The sequence below is a fragment of the Platalea leucorodia genome (assembly GCF_965183815.1).
Source record: "Platalea leucorodia genome assembly, chromosome: 7".
NCBI classification, from domain to species: domain Eukaryota; kingdom Metazoa; phylum Chordata; class Aves; order Pelecaniformes; family Threskiornithidae; genus Platalea; species Platalea leucorodia.
The window spans coordinates 30,733,305-30,751,741 of NC_138829.1; the positions used below are offsets into that span (position 1 = coordinate 30,733,305).

The 18,437-nt window shown below is 40.9% G+C and overlaps 1 protein-coding gene across 1 annotated transcript in view; it reads right to left on the reverse strand.

Moving 5' to 3' along the window:
* ARHGAP5 (Rho GTPase activating protein 5) overlaps nt 1-9,874 on the reverse strand; it is a 54,041-nt gene extending 44,167 nt beyond the window's left edge. Inside the window, exons 1-2 of the mRNA XM_082317531.1 lie at nt 9,624-9,874; nt 1,901-2,007 (exon numbers count right to left, since the gene is read on the reverse strand). The gene's annotated coding sequence lies outside the window, so the exon portion shown is untranslated. The remainder of the gene's footprint in view (nt 1-1,900; nt 2,008-9,623) is intronic.
* Between the last annotated feature and the right edge of the window lie 8,563 nt (nt 9,875-18,437).

The window sequence follows — 18,437 nt, forward strand, 5'->3', positions numbered from 1 at the left end:
GTATAACAAGTGTCAATACCGAAATTTTAGTCTCAATATCTCAGCTTTATTTGTTATGTATTTTGTCATGCTTAGCAACAATTTGTTGAGAATGGTACTGTAGTACCTTCCTGTAGTTTACAAAAAATGTGTAGGATCTGTCACCCAAAAAGCTCTCAAAATCTGCTTTAATACTTGTAAAGCTACTTCACGACTGCTAAAACATATCTGAGTTTGATGACATACAGCAGTAAAAGAAGTATTTGCATGACTAAAAGTTGCAAGAAGATAAAAATATTGAAATCTTTAATATCTTGTATAGAATCAATGCCTGGCCAACAGAGCTTTCCAACTTACTAACACCTAGAAATAGAAAAAGTGACTTTCTGGTCAGAAATATAGTATTTATGTAACAATATTTGTAATGAAATTCATTGATCACAATATAAAATAAAACCCACATATATAAAACCAGCTTTCAGTTATAGAAATCATAGTCAAGGAAAGTATCTTTTTTATAACAAAGTATCAATTTAATTACAAAATGACACTAAACTCAGTCTAATTTTTATACTTGAGAGTTTTTATATTGCAAGAACTGAAACTTCTATGCTATGTTTTAGAAATTATTTGTCTTTTTTTGTTTATATCAGTTTACTCAAAGACACATTCAGAAAGAGAACCTGTATTTTAAATTTTGCTTTTTACTGTTTCCGCTGTGTTTTTTACATTCTTAAAACACAGAATTTAGAGCTAACAGAAAATGGCTCTAGGAATAAAAATACTTAGCAAAAGTAAATCCTTCACAAGCAGTGTTTATATTACTACAAATGAACCCAGTGTTTGCTTTCTAAAGCAAAGCTTATCATAGTAGCATCATTCAAACTATTAGAATGAGAAGTTTAGTCAGCACTTCCACTATAAAATGTTTTCTGTTTACCACAGCACAATACAGATTTGACGTGGACTAAACTAGAACACAAAAATTCATTCACGGGATTATTTCATTTCATCAGGAAGATGCTGTCAATTTGCAACTAGTTTATATGAAACAATCAATACTTTCAGATACTCTACATCCTCACGTAGCACAGGTTCTTCCTCCTCCAGCAATAAATGTTTTGTCAAATCAATACATTTTTAAGTGAGTACGAAGAGTAAGGTGGAATGGGACACTGACAAAGTGAAAACAAACACAGTCTCTCACAAAATTTCTGACATAGAAGATTTTCACCACAGTGGGAGTTGAATCACTAAAGATATTAAAAACCAGTGCAGTTTTCTTTTCATTTTTTATACAGTTTCTACTCTGCACTGATTGTACAAAGCAAAGTCAGAGAATGAAATCTATGTTAATTTAGTAATAAACCTGATAAAAACCTGACATCATAACGGCTTCACATTTAATATGTAATCATTATTAAATTGCTCCCCAAATGGAAAATTTTTCTTTTCAGTATACCACTAATTTAAAGGTACTTTATAGTTTTGTACAGTTTTAAAATATACACACTGGAAATTTATGGTAAGTTAGTTCAATTATCTTACTTCAATCTGCCTCATTCTGTTATAACAAATTGAAAACAGTTCAATTCATTGCCCCCCCCCCCCCGCCTTCGTCTTTGTTATAGATTCCAAGGAGGGGCTGTTTTATTTCCCCAACTAATTTCAGTCTTCGAATTGAAAACAATAAGAGCGTTTCTATGTTCAAAGAGAAAAATTCTGAAGAACTATGGAAGACACAAAGTGCATGACATCACTGCAGGAAGAATCTCTGACCTTCTACAGTCACACCATAGGACCTTGTCCCTACAGACTTTTAGATTTGCCAAATAAAGAAAATAAGGTGTATCATCCTGTACTTATTCACCCACCTTCCCCTTTAAACACAAGATTATGAAGACCTAAAGCCCAAACTTACCCTTGGGAAAACAAGGTGCAGAGCAAGATGATTATCCTGCTGTGATCTTCCTGCAGTAATGTCACACATTTAAACAGTGCCCTTCAGTAAGTCCTTCCCTGAGGGATCTGAAAAGAAAAAGTAAGATTCATTAATAATTTCAAAATTATGAAAGCAGAAGTAGCAATCAGAGAAGGTACAACACTTCACCTATGCATAAGGATTGTTTTCCTCATTTTAAACCCACAAACAGGACTCAGAGCTCAAGCTGGTCTTCCTCTAAACTTAGAGGGTTTAAATCCTGTAAGCACAGCTATTAATACTTGGGACAGAGAGGGCACAATTCTTCTTAAGTGACTGCAATATCATAAATTCAACTTGGTATTTTAACAATACCTAGGTTGCAGAAGCCTCTTCTGAAAAAAAATGAATATAGTGTCTTAGATAACACATAAAATGTGAGATATAAAAATCACTGATCACTTGTAGAAAAATTTGGAATTCTAAAATATCTAGAACATAGTTTTGTAAGATGAAGTCGGTATAGCCAGTAAGTACAAAATATACAAAATGAATGTACGTCTAAATACAGGTACATAAATTTTATTACTAGGAAAAAAAGTACAGTCTACCTCAAAACCCTTTTACCTGTAGTACAGCATTTCTAAATTAAAAGGTCTCACAGACTGTGACAAATCAGAAGTTGAAAGCATAATTATATTTGAAGATTGTGAATTCTCAACTAGGATACAAATTATTAGTATAACCTTGATAAATGTTGATTTTATGGCAGGGATGCTGCTACAAAGTAAGCAAAAATGGAACTGCCTTCCACAGAACTTCTGCAGCTTGCATCCACACAAAACCCAGACTTTGAATGTCAGGACAGTGATGCATATATTAAGATGCAGAAAAGGAAAGGAACTTGAGGCACTTGCACTGGATCAGTCACCATCCCCGAAGGTATTTAAAAGACGTGCAGATGTGGTGCTTAGAGACATGGTTTAGTGGTGGACTTGGCAGTGTGACGTTAATAGTTGGACTTGATGATCTTAAAGGTCTTTTCCAACCTAAACGATTCTATGATGTAAGCCACTTTTAACTAAGCAAAGGTGTCATTTTTAAGCAAGCTGCAGCAACATGCTGTATATGCGCTGAACATAAAATCAAGAACGTATGGCAGAGCTTTTTCTTGTTTTGTCGTTTATGATTGTATTCTTAGTAATTCCACTTTGCTTTGGGAATAGTACAGCTAATTGAAAAAGTCTAAGCTTTAGTAAACTTCCTTTTGGACAAAAAAGCTTCCGCAATAGCGATAAGCAATATACCAATACCACAATAATACTGCAATTCTCAACTTGCGGTACCAAACACCACCAAAATCATTATGCAGCAGGCTATCGGTCCTACATGAAGCTGGGTGTAGCTGCAGAGCTAAACTCTACCACTTGAAAGAGAAGATAGGAGGTAAGTCACGCTCCCTGCCCTTACCTCCTAGCTGTGGCACTCCTCTGCGTCCACAGGTAAGTGAGCAGAGCAGATAGTTGCACATGAGGAAACAGACTATGCGACTCTAAAGAGTATGTGGAAGAGCAGGCAGACCGAGAGAAAAGTGTCTCTGCCTGCAAGAATGCATCTGGGGCTTGGGGGAGGGGGACACCAGCCATTTTGCAGTGCACGCTGCCACAAGAGAAAGCTCAAAGACAGGCCCTCAGAAGATCAGCTAGAAGCATTCAGTGGCCAGAGAAAGCCCTATTTTCAAATACATGTCTCCCAAAGTCTTCTGAGCTGAATTGTAAATAGAATTCTAGCATAGAATGCCATATTATTAGCAACTAATAAATACTAAAATAGTTATCACCTATCATTTTTTGGTAATTGTGGCTGCACAGGAACTTGTAGATTGGTCCATAGCCAAGAAAATCACTTACAGATAAATACTGAGTATTTCTGAATACCTTCCGAAATTGCTTTCTGAACCTAAAAACATTTACCATCTGCGGACCTAACGTGGCTGAAGCAGAAATGTTGTCTGAAAGACTCTACAGAATTGCACATGACCACAACAATTTAAGCAGCTGCAAACAATGCCAACAGGGAAAGTAAGAGTGTTTTCCCACAGTCCTTTACTCTATGATGTTGTCTCAATGCAACAGTTTATGGACTAATATTTTTCAGGGTTAGTTTCCGTTACCATAGTCTTGTGATAGTGTTTCTAAATTAGCTGGTCAAGCAAAGAAAAGTACACATGAAAACAAGGGCCATCACAGTCTAGTCTGCTTTGCAGGGTATATGAATACACCAACAGAAAGTTACTGTGACCTCTACAGTGGATCGCAAAGTAAGTTCAAACACATTAGATACCACTGAAATGGTTTGGAGGACGAGTTTTGAATGCACAGCACTTTCAAATATCAAAGACCATGATTCCAAGAAGTTACGGCTCTGGATTCAGGTTACTGCTGACAGCAAGTTTTTATACCAAGTCATCCCTCACTTCACACTTTTTCAGAACCAAAACTTGGCATTGGAAAATATTTAGCATGGTATCTGAATTCCAAGACCTATCAGCACATCAGTAATTACAGCTCTACCCAAAACATACCAGAGTAACAATTCAACCATTTTCACTTCAAGAACCAGTAAAAAAAAAAAAAACAAACCTAATGTTGATATAGCTTAAGGTAATGTTGTTACTTCTCACTCAGCATTTACCAAGAGGTATCTTTTTCACTCCAACAAGCATAAGAAATCTTCTCTTCAAATCAAAATCCTTTTTAGAAATTAAACCAGACACAGAGTATACCAATGTCATCTTATCAACAATTTTGATTCACCAAAGTCTTCTGAGGTCCTGGCCACTTAATGTGTCCTGTCCTCTTTACTAACATGCCAATACTCTTGCTTTCATAAGTGCTGGTAATCTTAATTAAGTAGCTGTACTTGAAATCTTATTTATAAGTAAGCATAAATACAATGCTCCCTGGTAAAATTCCGCAAGTACCAGCCAACACTAGGAAAAAAAGATTCAGACTGCTTATCAGGAAATAAACTCAATCAAGCAACAACAAGCTAGTAAAGGACAATGGCTTGAAATGTCTTCAATAGTGATACTCTGACTGAAAAGGAATAGAGTTTAAGTGGTATGGTGATTAGTCATGCTAGGTAAATGAAGGATGAGAATGGATTACCCCAACTGCTGTTCATTTCAGATTCAGTTAGTATGATGGCCAACTACCATCCCTAAAGGAGTTATGTAGCCTAGATAATTCTTTGCATACAAAAGCAAAGTAATCAATTTATTAAAAAAAAAAAAGAGAAAAAAACCTGACCGCCCAACTTCATATTACAAATCAATGCAAAACTGTGTTTAAAAACATAAGTTCAAAGCTCTTAGTTCTTACTAAATTTACCAAATTTCTCCTATTAATAACAATACTCTGAAGACCTCCAGTGTATTACCCAAAATTAAATCAAGGCCTAAACTTTATTTCTAAATTCAAAACAAAACATTCTTTAGCTGGAATCTAGCATTCCAGGGGGCATCTATTATCATTGTTGCTGTTCACAAAAAACAAACAAACAAACAACACAACCTACACAAATTAGATCAAGGTACAATAAACAGCTGAACTGCAAAGGTTCAAATTATCAGCATTGCACTAGTCTGAACTTAGGCCTCTCGAGTTACTTATCTACAGATTTCTGAATATCTGAAAGCGTTCAATATAGGTTCAAAGCCTGTATTTAACAGCAAAGAAAATAGTACAAGCTTACAGGAAAAATAAATTCTTAATTCCTTTCGCACAGGAGAAGCTCCTACTAAAGATACGCACGCTGCTCAACAAAGCTTCTTAGTGCAAGGCTACCTGATCAGGCTTATTTACAAAGTTATTCAGGAAGAACACAAAAGAACTAATGGAGAAATTTTACAAAGGGGACCCAAGAAAGAACTGATAAAAATAGAAGAAAGAAAAAGAAGGAGATGAGGAAGGAGGGATCAAGGTAAGGACAGAAAAAGGGGCTAAAACGCATTTCCTGCAAAAAGAAAAATTTACATCCTGGCAGCAGCAACTTCAACAAATTTTACTGACACACATATCTGGATCATTTCACATTATTTTGCTTGATGATGAACTGCACTATAGAACCCAGGACCTGACACTGTAAGTTCTGAGACTTAATTCAAACAGTAGTTTGTTGTTTGACCTTGTACAAGTCATATGCATAATTTTTACCTGTGTAAAATGAGAACACTGGTTATCCACTTCTTTTTTAAATTATGAAATGAGCAAGTGAAAAGCCATATGTAAGCAGCAAATAGTAATTAGCCAACTTAAATAAATCAATGCCAAGATGCAATAACATACACATTTCCAAAATTGTGCACGCAGGTATTGGCTTTACTTTTTTAAATGCAAACGTTCTACTGTTATGCTTGTATGTCAACTGATGCAGAATTGCAAAAATGGGTGGGAACTGTAATTCAAAGCCAAGAAACCAACTCTAATTTACCCCAAAATGTCATGTGCAGAACCAGCCACATATTGATTAAATCAGCTTCTGATAGGTGTTAGTGACTAGGAAAGCACAGTTAATACTCAAATTCAAAATAAATTCACTACAACTGCTTCAGATTTTCCTGCGAGGAATTTTGAACACATTTGTCTTTAAATATTTCATTAAAATCCATAAACATAAGGAAGTGATGAGCGGGTTCAAAAAATAATCTGTAAGATGTGATACCCTTAAAAGTACTTTTTAGAACTGATGGAAAAACCCAAGAATATTCCAGCTCACCTACACTAATCTTTAGGCTACGAATTCTCAGAGGGGAAAAAAAAAACAACCAAAAAACAGACTAAAAAACGATTAAGAGTATTGTGCGCCCAGTAAGTCAGAAATAACACAGAGGGGGAAAAAAAATCTTGACAGTCCTAATACAGAATTCCCAGTGTTATTGGGACTACCTGAAACTAAACTTCTCCCTATAGTTATGCGTGCGGTGGAGGACTTCAAAAGCGACGGGCAGCCCGGGCCAAACCCCGTGTTACCGACGGCGAGCACCCGAGGGGGAGCGCGCCGCGGCGGCGGCGGGAGGAGGCGGGCAGGGCCGGGCCGGGCCGGGCCGGGCCGCGGCGGGCGGCGCGCGCCGGCCAAGCCCCCTAGCGGCCAGGCGGCGCCGGCCCGGGCGCGGAGCCCCCGCCGCGGCGCGGAGCCCCGCTCCCCTCCCCAGCGACGCCGGCTCCTTCCCACCGCGCGCTCGTCCTTCTCATCTCGCAAGAAGGCGTCACGGGCTTAACTCTCACAGGTACGTCATGCCCATAAAGGTGACGCTTTTCAGTTTGCTGACCGACATAACTGTGCCAGCAGAACTTTCACGCTGAGTATGTGGCTTCGCCAGCTCCCGTTCTTTCGGAACGGGCCGGAGAGCAGAGCCCCCGAAGGATGCCCGGTGCCTGCGGTCTGACGAACGCCGCACATGCCGGCCCGCTAGAAGTAGCCATGTGGAGCGTTTTGAAGTTTTATGCAAGATATCCCTGAAGGATGCCAGCACATGGGATTTATCTGCTGTTACGAAAGTACTTTGGGAAGTCTTACGATACCACCGGCATCCTTTTAATATCTTTATTAAACGGAAAGGAATTATTTTTGCACCATCTACTCAAATAACAAGTCCCAAAGGGGAAACTTACACAGAACAGTCTATTATTATGATCGGTGCTTTTCTTTCCTGCAAAGTTTGCACATGGAAAAGCACCTACAGCTGTAGGAAAGCGCATTTTATCTTTAACCTCGAAAAGATGTGCAGCATTTGATTCTGTTAGTGCTAAATATAGCATTTTAAAACAATTTAGTCTGAGCCTAAAGTATTTAATTGGATTACATTACACATGCAACACCTTAGCTAAAATAAAGTCCAATACCAGGGAGTGGTAGGCATTTGGTTGCAATTATTTACATTTTTACAATGCTGGCAGCTGCTTTACATAAGGCTACTTTAAAAAAAAAAAAAAAAAGCATACTGTTTCAGCTCAGTATGTTCCAAGCTTAAAAGCAACTTGTTATACTAAAACAAGCTAGTGGTAATGTACCAAATGCTTAAACAATTTCTGATACTTTAAGTACTATAGACTCCCTTTAAAACCTACCGTATTTACATCATACTTCCTAAGCTCTACTGGCACTGAGTTTCAGGAGGATACTGTAAATAGAATTTTAAGAATTTTAGCACTTCTTAAAAATAATTTTCAAAGAGGCAGAAAAGGAAATAAACCCTTATAGAAATGCACCTGGATGAATATTTGTAAAATGCTCATTTTAGATACATACTATAAACGTTAAATATGCATAGGTTTTTTTGGGAAAGCACTTAACTCTGGTCACTGATGTCACTGCTGAAAACAGCTGTCATACTGAAGAACCTTCGGAAGGTAAGGCAGCACAACAGAAAAAAAGCTACCTATTAATTCCTCATTCATTTATAAGTACACAAGTATCAGTGCTGTAACTAGCTTCAACGCACAGGTTTAAAATGGACGTCCAATTGACCAGCAAATGCTGTTCTCTCTTTACTGTTTTTACTCTGCAGTGTAGAGTTTTTAAATTTCTGTCAAGGATCTTTATTAAGAAAAAAAAAATCCTCCAGTTATCTGCATGACACTAAACTAAAGAATACACACATACCCCCACAGGCCTATTTTGGTCTAGATTAAAAACGTTTCCCTCCTACTTATTAAGGAAATATTCCACACTGATATCAAAAGCGATACAGGAGAGGGCAAGAGGGGTACAGAGGAAGGGTGGGGTGGATTCTGGGGAGAAGGTGACAAGTATGTCTTCCTTTTAAGTAAATGGTCTTTCTTCTATTTTTAATTAAAACGGCGTTTTATACTCCTTATGCCCTACATTTGCAAGACCGTAGCATCATATCTGTATATCTCTGGTGCTTTCCTTGGGTGGAGAGAGTCTAAAGGTTATGCTGGTCGAAGGGATTCAAAATGCTTGAAAGCTGCAACACTGCAACCGGCTACCCTATTTCAAAGCCTTAAAATCCACCTGGTGGAAAAGCAGAAATGCACACGCATCATTAGGAGAGTGAAGTTTTCTGAAATTTAATATCGAGCAATATTTGAAGGTGAAAGGAAGGAGGAGAGGAATTGACAACTGTTCAAATTTGGTAGAGAAGGAAAAGAATAGAGAAGACGAGAATGAGTAGAAGAAGGGGGCGATAAGGAGGAAAAGAAGTACAGAGAAAGGAGAACAGAAAGGGGGGGGGGAAAGGGCAGTGGGAATGGAAGAAGGGAGGACGCTAAAGGAGTAGGGGGAAGAAGGGAATGAGGAAGGAAGAAGAGAGGAGCAGGGAAGCTCCCCTTCCTGCCTTCCTCCCTCCCTGGAGAGCCGTGACCAGCTGGCAGCCTCGTACAGCAGGCTCAGACCCTCCCATTGCTCAGGCCTTCATCACCTGTCTGGGACCAGGCACTCCGCTCCCTGCCCTTCCTGCCTCCCCTCCCTCGCGCGGAGGGGCCGAGGGGGCCCAGCGGGGAGGGAGGAGGGGGCCCGGCTCCCCTCTCCCCACGCCAGCCCCAGCCCTTTGAACTGGTTACAGCCAGCGGCCGCCGCACCAGCTCGCCGGGCTACGGCCGCCTCCTCCCCCCGCTCCCCTTCCGCCTGCCGGGCCGGCCGCCCCGCTCCGGGCCGCCGGGCCGGGCCGGCTCCCACGGGACCGGATTCCTCCCCTCACCTCGCACCGTCGGGATCCGGCTCCTCGGCGGCGGCGGGAGCGGCAGCATTCCCGGGACGCTCTCTCCACGCCGGCGCCCCCGGCGGCTTTTCCTCCCCGCGGGGCTCTCTCCGCTCTCCGGCCCGCAGCTCCCGAGCGCTCCCGGCCGCCGCAGCCCCGACCCCCTCTCCGTTCCCTCCCCGGCGCTCTCGGCTCAGTAATGGCGGCCGCCGAGCTTCCCCGGCTCTCGCTTCGCTGACGGAGTCTCTCTCTCCCCCTAACTTTACCTCAGCAGCTTCCCTCCCCTCCCCCCTCCCTCCCGCCGCCGCGGCTCAGCGCGCGCCCGCCCGGCCAGCTGCGCGTGCGCGGGGAAGCGCCTTCCTGCTGCCGCTGGATTCCCTGGGAAGCCTGGGAGAGTGCGCGCGGCCGGCCGCCAGCTGCGCGCGCACGCAGGCGCGCGCGCCGCTCCGCCTCCCCTCCCCTCCCCGGCCCCTGCGGGCACGCGCGCCGGGCGCCTGGCTTGTGCCCCGGTGGCCGCGTGGGTAGCGCGGGGAGCCGGGAGGCGGAGGGCCGCGAGTTCTCGTCCCGCCTCGGACAGCCGCGCAGGCCGGCACCGCCGCCGCGCTCCCCGCGGGGGAGCGGCTCCCAGGTGCGGCCGTCCCCGCGGCGCCGAGGCGGCGGCGGGGCTTGCTCCCGAGCGCGGCCGGCTCCGCGGAGGGGACGGAGGCAGCTGGAGCCCGGCCGGTGCTCTCGCCCAGCAGCAGTGCCTCCGAGGGAGGAAAATGGTGGTTGGCGGGGCTGGGATTCAAAGGTGCCAAAATGCTGCCTTGGTCAGCCCTGTTCGGCCTCTTCTCTCTTGCCGGGCTGCTTGTAACTTTTCACAGCATTTCCCAGGTTTAGCCAGTGTAACACAGCACTTCTTTCGTTTTCGAATCATTAAAAAAGCGAGGACTGGCAGCAGAGCCTGCTCTGGGGCCTACAGACGTAACCTGCACGGCGCCTGCGAGGGAGGCGTGGGACACTGCTTCGCAAACGATGCCAGCCGCCTTGGCAATTCAGCAGTCAGATTAAGCGAACCAATATAACACGCGCTTCTCAGCGGTACCCCCACGTGCCACCATGTTGCAGGTGGCTGGCGGGAGGTAAAATCCCTCTCCCGCTCTCAGAGGCCTCCTGGGTTGTAATTAAGGCCCACGAAGCGCTCGCGCAGTGACGGTGTTGCGAAGCGGCCAACGCGGGTATTCCTGCCTCTGCCTTTGGAGCTGGGTTTCCGCAGGCAGTGGTAGGTGAGGCATGGGACACAGCGAAAAAATTGGTAAGTAGATGCTAATATCCCCTTCAGGGGACAGGGCAACTGTGGGCATCAGGGACGTGCACCTTATTTCTGCGTACGCAGAAATTCTATGCATCTGATTCTATTCTGTGCATCATTTATTACTAAAGATCATTTTCATGTATACATACAAAGGAACAAATTTTTTTCTAGCAACCTTATTGCTGGCACAGTCCAAGTTTTGAGTGTTTTAACTTGCAACCATAATATTTAATAACAATATTGTTTGTTCTGTGCAATTTTACATATTGCATGCACGTCTTAAAGTTTTACATCTGAAAATCAGCAAATTAAAGGGTTTAAAAGTTCAGATCCTTTCTAAAGACACATTGCCTGTAAACTTGAATTTTTGAGAAAATTCCAACTAACTAAACCTCTTTGTGTTAAATTTGAGCAAACAGCCTTGTGTGGATGCTGCCTTACAGGAAACTGTTCCTAGAAATACACATCTTAGGTAGGTCCACCCTAAAGAGATGTAAAATTATTTGACACTAATTGCAGCATCTGCTCAAGAGATTTTGCAGTCACATCCTAGTTCTCAAAAAAAAAAAAAAAAAAAAGGCAAGCTAAACAATCCTAAAATCAGAACTTAATTTTCATTTAAATTGCCTGATTTTGAGTTTCTTGTATTTTTTTTTGTTCAAAATACGTACCCTGGGGCATTAAATCCCCATTTCGCATTACCAGAATCAAAACCTTATATTGATATGAAAAAAAATCTTTTGAGATTTCTTAGCTTAGTAAAATAGAAATTTAAAGGAGTGAGATCTGTATCCTTCTGAAACTCTGCATAGGTATTAATTACCTTGAGCAGTTAACATTAATGAGTTTTCATAAAGTTCCATCATGTAGAAGACCTTTCATGTAGAAGACCTCTCATGTAGGAATTGATTGCATCACTTACTTTGATCCTGATCTGAGTCAAAAAAAAAACCCTTTAGCAAAGCGAGTAGCCTTACATAGGTATAGATGTAAAAAAAAAGTTTAATGAAGCAGGACATGAGCTTGGGAATAGCAAGAAGCCTTTTCCAGCAAGCTCAAACCTGAAGCATGCAAGGACAACGAGGAGTGCTTCAGTTAGAAGCGATGGCAACACCATTAGTTACAGGGAGGGTGGAGGTCCTCTCTTCACATGGATGGACAGCAACCGGATGAAAGGCAACAGGCACAAGTAGCTTCCTATGATGTTAGTCTGCAGTAGACACACCGTCAGCTCCAAAAGCAGTCCTTGGTGAAAGAAAGGAGCAGGTTTCCAGGCAAAATTAGATGAGCTAATTCTTCTTCCTCTGATCTTAAATATTCCCCCAAAAATTAATATAATAGAGAAGGACCATAGAGTCAGAAATTGATTTTCATATAGATTTCCTCACTTCAGATCACTGCAATAAGAAGAAACTGATGTGCAGAAGCTCCATTTGCTTGTTGCAAGGCTACAAGCCTTGTTCTGGCAGGCTACAGTAGGTAGCTCGCTATGATTTTGCCGCGCTTCTTAAACCTTTTGATTTTGGATAAAGCTACAAAAAGTCAAGAATTATGGCCAGTGAACCAGCGAGCAGGGTTATAAGCAGATTTATGACACGGTGTTTTTCCTAGACTCTATGAAATTTATAAGCTTTGCAGTTTAATGTTAACTATTGGGCAGAGATATACACATAGCCCATTTCAGAGGCATATTAAGAAGACATGCAAGGTTTATAAAGTTTCACAGGGAAAGTGGTGAGAAAACTGCAAATCCATGAGAAAACGGTAGACATACAGGCAGTTTTATGCCCTTGTGAGAGCACAATAATTAGAGCTATAGGGCTACTTAAAGATTTCATGTCACTAATGAAGCAGTAAGATAAATTAAACCAACTTGATCAAAGTATTCTTTAATATGAAATTTTATTAAAATAGTTCAGAAATATTTGTGAATATTTGTCAGAAGAAATCTTTCAAAGAATCTTTTCCGTGACTGAGAAGAATACAGAGAGCATTATAACTTAGAGAAGGTGTAAAAATAAAGTATACTAGTGAAATTCGATTAATAATCTAGCTAGGTTAGTGTTTTGTTAATTATGCAGAAAGGCATTTCAGAGAAACATTTTAGTAAACCTCGAGAAACTCAGCAGAAAGTCATTAATGATGTGCAACATGTTATTTATACTGACTATTGTTATTTGAGCCTTTTTCTGTAGCAGATTTCCCCTTAGAAACACCCTCATGCTGCAGGGGCTGATTATAAACACAAAGTAATCACCTTCCAGATATCTAGAACCCTATGCAAGGTGAGCAAAGAATGGATAGTTTGCTTCTGTCTTCCCTTGTGGACAGCAGGGCCCGAGGAATAGAAAACAACAGCAGCAGCAATCTGCCATTTCCCAGCCTCTTTCTGTCTCTTTCATTATGCGGGGCCAAACAAGAGAAAAGTTCATATCTCACTTTCCCCATGCTTCTAGAATTAGGGGATTTCAAACCACAAATCAGATCAGCAATGCACGCATTTCTCATGGGTACAGCATTTTCTTAATTACCTTCACTCTTCCATCATTGCTTTCTTTACACCACTTGGAAGTGCAAAGCAAGCAATCTTACCAGTGTACTGAACCAAAAATCAATGTGCTGTTGTTGGTTGTAAAACACGAAATCTGCACATATTTTATTTTACCACAAGCTGCTTCTCAGACCTCTTCCCCAGCATCCCTCATTAAACAGCAGAACTGCCAGGTCCGTCTCACTTCAAGGAAAAGGTACTGTTTTGCATAAAGTTTAAGAATCAATGTTACAGTGCCTTCTCTGTGAGAAAATCTTCACACACTTTGAAATTGTTCTACTATTTGCGCTCATGTTAATTCATTGCATTGCATGTAAAAGCATTTGTATGCAGGAAGAAGGGCAAAATAGAAGCGTAAATACTTAAACCGTCATCTCAAATTATTAAGTAAAACCTGTTTGGTTTCTAATAGCAATCATTTAGATAAATGCATTTACTCACTAAGAGACCCACATCACTGCGTAATTCCATGGCGTTAAGGGAAAAGCTCACCAGCGTTATTGGTTTCTTGATCATCAGTACACCTGACAAAACAAATGGCAGGTAGAATATTCCCCTTTCTTTACCCTTCTCCTAATCGCCACCCTTGTTCTTGTTTGGGGGTTTGGATTTTGGAGTTATGTTTCTTTTAAACAAATCTTTTATTCATTTTTAAATTTAATACTACATTGATCACCATTTTTGATTAATTTGGATGATCTACTGTTTCAAAAGGAACATCAGGAGTGATTGCACTGAACCTGGCTTATGCAAAATCAAGCATTTCTCCCCTGCAGTACTCTCTCTTGAGGATTCTTCACATAAATACAAAAGGCTATTAATAAACAATCAATTAACCACAGATCACTCTTTGGGTTTCCAGAAGTCAATTATTTTGGAAATAAATTATGGAAGATTTTCTTCCCTTAAATTTTTATTGACTTTTTGTGCAGCAGAATGCTACTTTATCTATTGAAAACTGAAATGTAAATAAATATTTGAATAGGTTAATGCACTGCTTTATACAAGTTGGCTATATGCAACAGTGTTTCCTAAAATCGTATTTTCGTTTAATGATTTCAGTGTCAAGATTATTACCATGTATACTCACAAAATGATGTACTTTATTTCTCATTCCATGGCTTCACTATCATTTGATTAAGTGTGGGTGACAGAACCATCATTCTTTCCACATCTGTAAAAAAATCCTGTAGCATCCAAAGGTTTTTTGGTTGTTGATTGTTTATTTATTTTTTCTCCCCACAAAATCCATTCTTTTAGATGATACTGCCTGATGGTGGGCAGCGTGTAGACAAACCATGGGAAAGCGAAGTGAGCATGGTCAGTACTTCTGCTACTACTTGGCAGGTATTTTGGTCGTCTTCTTACAGATGTTGACACATCACATTCTTGTCACCCTGATCACTCCTGTGGACCAGCATGGTGGTACACAACCATATTTCTATGTACTACTGGAAAAATACTCACTTCATAGGGGTAAAAAAAGCAGTTTTGAAGGGGACTTTCAGCAGAGCAAGTTGTACAAGAAAGCTCTTTTTCTTGTCCGCCTGTACTCCTGAGAAAGGCACAAAAAATTCTGCTCATGGAAGAGTAAATTGGACTCTGCCATACAAAAGAAGTCATACCATGATTTAAATTGGACTAGTGATCAAAACATCCATATCACACTCCAATACAGGAATGACAGCTACCAGATTCACTTAATCAGCTTTTTGTGCCATAACTCCCTGCGTTTTTCTAAGCCATGCTACGTTCCACTCTGCCAATACCGAGTCCACGACTTAAAGACTGGAAAATCCCAGAGGCGTGCAGAAAGATCCAACAGAGCGTGGGAGAGAGAGTGTGCAAAGGCATAGAATCCAGTTCTACTTCTAAAAATTAACTGGAAAAGAAAATTAGCCAGACACTTTACATGTTTTAGCTTAGGAAAAGAAAGAAAAAACCCTTTTCAGGATAAGTTTAGCACTTGTGTATATACTAATGAAACCTAAACACTCAGGAGAGAGGTATTGCCTGGCTCAACAGAGAGAAGGAAAGAGCCGATTGTTTCCGTTTGGTATTTTACTTATAATGAGCCGGGTTTAAGTCCTGCTCCAAACCCCTGGCTGCTCTATCCCAGCCTCACGGAAGCCTTGGCTTCAGCAGAGCACGGGGCCACCCACAGCACCCCGCACCCTTTGCTGGAGGCTTGCAACGGCATGCCCGCAGCATCCTCTCCAGCCGGCAGAGGCTACTGCTGCAGCCCACGCAGGTTTGGATACCAGTTCCTACGGACTGACTGATGATAACTCGTTTCAGTACAGGCATCAGTCTGATGATGGGAGAGGAGGATAGATTTTTATGAACAACACCTCTTCTGTTGCTTGCTTGCTTGTTGAAATCAGTGAGTGAAGCACTGGGAGCTGCTGAGAAGAGATTACACTTATCGCAGGTGAACAAGAAGAGGGCTGCGAGGAGAAGATACCAGAAAAGACTCCTAGGGACAAGGGCATAAAGGAGGCTTGCTTTTGCTATCATCATGGCTCCCTGTGTGCTTTCGGACAACTCAGGCTTTTCTGTTTAGAGGCACATTGGTTGTAGGAGTAAGGGGAGAAGAGAGAGTTGGGAGTAAAAAGATTTTCTTGATTGCTTTCTGCTCAGTAATTAGTATCAATATGGTTTTGTTTCAGATGCCTCAGGGATAACAGAGCTTTAGGAAATGGGTGGATTTCAGATGCCTGTTTGCTTTACAGCTATAATTGAGAATTTCTTTTTCTAAAAGGGGGAAAAAAAAAAGGTGCTAAATGTGCCTCAGGAGAGGTGATGGAAAATATTATGACACTAGTCAAGATGATTGCAAACACGGTAAGGATGAAATGTGTTCAGCTGACCTAACTAGGCATGAATAATACATTGCTTCATTTGACTACAATATTACTGGTCAAATTCCAAACATATCAAGGTGATTTCAATAACCAAGTTGTTGTAGTATCAGATACTAACAGTTTAGATATTACAAGAAAAATCCGCTAAAATACTAAGTTTCTAAAGAAACAGTACTAAGCACTGTGTTTCAAAGCAGCCTTACTTATAGGGCAAGCACCTTTCTTTCTCTAATAAAAAGTTGTCCGGCACTACAGTTTTTTAATATCCCAAGAAGAGCAGTTTCCTCCAAATTACAAACATCTGAGGAGATTTAAAAGCAACAAATTCTATGGGAAGGAGCAGGGGGGATGTTCATTTTACCAACAGATTGCAATTAGAAAATGCTCACACCATTGATTATATTGACTTCTACTATTGAAACTATCCTTGTAAAGATATTTTACTTATTTAGAAATTGTCTTGAATAGCAAATCTAATAGAAATAAAGAACGTTCACCAGCTACCAAGAATTTGATTGTAGGCTGTAATACTTTCAAGCCAAATTACAATCGTAGGGCTGTACCTCCCTGTGTCCTCCCTCCCTGGACGTAAAGGGAGAGCTAGGAAAGAAGTATGCTGGAAAGGATTGCTAGGTCTTGCGTTAAAGGCTGGAGAGGCTGAATAGGCTTTTGTTTTGTATACATATCAGAATCCTGGGCAAAGGCAAACAAATACAGCTACGAAATATGTCCTCTGGAAATCTACTGTTTGTGCATACGTGCTCTGTTTTTTCACCAAAAGTGTATGATGTGGCTCTTTTTTCAGTGTGAAGAACACAGAACAGCCATTATTTTCCTAATAGGTGTTAACTGCCTTCAACAGATACGCAGTTCTGTTCTTTTGCCCAGTAGTATGAATCCAGTATGTAGTCAGATGAGACTATATTGGGAGAATTCAGGCCATTTGAGCTAATAGTAAGTTAACAAAACATTAAGTCCTAAAACTCGGATTCTGAGCGGTGACTCTGAAATGGGTTCTACATGCCTATGCCAAATACTTTACATCTAAATCACACATTAAAACACATATGCATGAAAACAGTCAGTTGAACAAACATGTCTTAAAAGGTGTTGCCAAAGAAAAGCCCAAGTTATTATGCACCTACAATAAACAGGAAAAAGATCTTTTGTTGTCATTGTAAAATGAGTTAATGGATTCGCATGAACACATTTAAATGCAAATCTGACTTTATTAATATAGTGGAATTTTTGACATTATGTTTTACACCTCTCTTTTTTAAGGTAATTTCTGCCATGAAGTGTAAAACAGCTCAAATTTGGAAAGAAAAAAAGCCGGACCTTGGGATCTTTAAGTCCTTGGTGTGAAGAATGTGTTTTGGAGTCCTGGACAACAGCAAACAAATACGACTATGGAATATATCCCCTAGAAACTTATTGTTCCTGCACGTGTCGTATTTTTTCACCAAAAGTGTATGTGGCTCTTTAGCCTGTGTGAAGAATGCAGAACAGCCGTGTTTTCATAATAGATGCTAATTGCCTTGAATAGATATGTAATTCTCTCCTTTTGCCCAGTGGTATGAATTCAGGATAACAGGCCTATTTTTCCCGTTCTCTATATATAGACTCTACAGATTGCAGTCAAGAGAACTACTCTGCTGAGTAGGAACAACTTACATGCATGTACATTTATGGCAACTGCCCCAATAAAGAACAACATAGACATTTTTCTCATTTGGTGTCTGAAAGTCGTTCTTTACCATTTTTTTCAGGTGCAGTTTTTCTTGTGATTTTCTTAGTTCCCAACGTTTCTTCCTCAGTAATTTTCACACTGTCTTTTCCAATCGCATGACTTTTTTGTTTGTTTTTATATTGGTAAAATTGAGAAAAATCATAAGGTAAAATTTTGATCCGGTTGGTATGAATGGCAAAATTTCCACTGACTGACTGAAAGCCATGGTTTACCTGACTGGGTGTTCCAGAAAGAGAAGTAGTGGCAGAGTACCTTGTGTAGGTATGCTGTGCTGACAAAAAGCAGTTTAAAAAGAGCCAGAGGAGAGGTTCCTTTCAGGTGGTTCTTTCATATTTAAAATCTTAAAATACTTTGC